Here is an 833-nt window from a genome sequence, read left to right as displayed (position 1 = left end):
CGTTTGGCTCAAAATAACAACTAGAAATAACCAGTAGTAAATAAATAGCACAAGGAACCTTTCAACTGCTCTGGCAGGAAATGTCTCTAGTCAGCTCTCTCCACCAGAGCTGGGTATGCTGTTGATAACTGAACAGGGCAGATAAAGCAGCTGGTAACTGAACTGATAAAAGCTATTTCAAGCTCTACGTGGGTTTTGGTTTCTCTTGTTTCCCAAGAGCTCATCTAACCTGCTTCAAGTGGAGCCAGGTCACGCTGCAAAGGAACTACCCTTCTTCCTTTTGGGCTGCTCTGCTTCTGTAGGGCATTAGTGCAGCAATGAACTACCTGGAGATACACAAGAATTGAGTGTGTTTGTGTAGTCCTGAGGGGAAACAACTGACAAAAAAGCCTTTTTAGAGCAACACGTTCACGGTGCAGTTTTGTGTTCATGCAACATGGCAACTTTAACCTCGGATAAAACAAATCACGGGGATAGAAAATAAAAAGAGGGGGGGGTTGGGGGGCAAAAGTGGAGATGCCGGGGATTGAACCCGGGGCCTCATACATGCAAAGCATGCGCTCTACCGCTGAGCTACATCCCCCTGTCCGGCGCTGCCGCCCTGCCTGGCGGCCACCTCTGCCGGGACAGAGCCGCGCTGTGCGGGGAAAAACGGGAGGAGAGTGTACAAACCTGCGGTGAACTCCAGGCAGCTCTTAGCAGTGCCGGAACGCTGTGCGTTCGCACACACGCAAACGTGGGTTTGTTTTCTTTTTTCCTCCGGAAATCGGGAAATTCCGTCCCCGGAAGAGGAAAATAACTTAAAAGAAACAAAATACATCACCACCTCCCCG

General features: G+C 49.6%; 1 non-coding gene across 1 annotated transcript; it reads right to left on the bottom strand.

Moving 5' to 3' along the window:
* Positions 1-511: 511 nt before the first annotated feature.
* On the bottom strand, positions 512-583 carry TRNAA-UGC. The gene has a single exon. It is a non-coding gene; the product is annotated as a tRNA-Ala (tRNA).
* Positions 584-833: the final 250 nt, after the last annotated feature.

This window comes from Nestor notabilis, unplaced genomic scaffold (genome assembly GCF_000696875.1).
Source record: "Nestor notabilis isolate BGI_N333 unplaced genomic scaffold, ASM69687v1 Scaffold32270, whole genome shotgun sequence".
Taxonomy (NCBI): domain Eukaryota; kingdom Metazoa; phylum Chordata; class Aves; order Psittaciformes; family Psittacidae; genus Nestor; species Nestor notabilis.
This window is presented reverse-complemented; position numbering and strand designations above follow the sequence as displayed.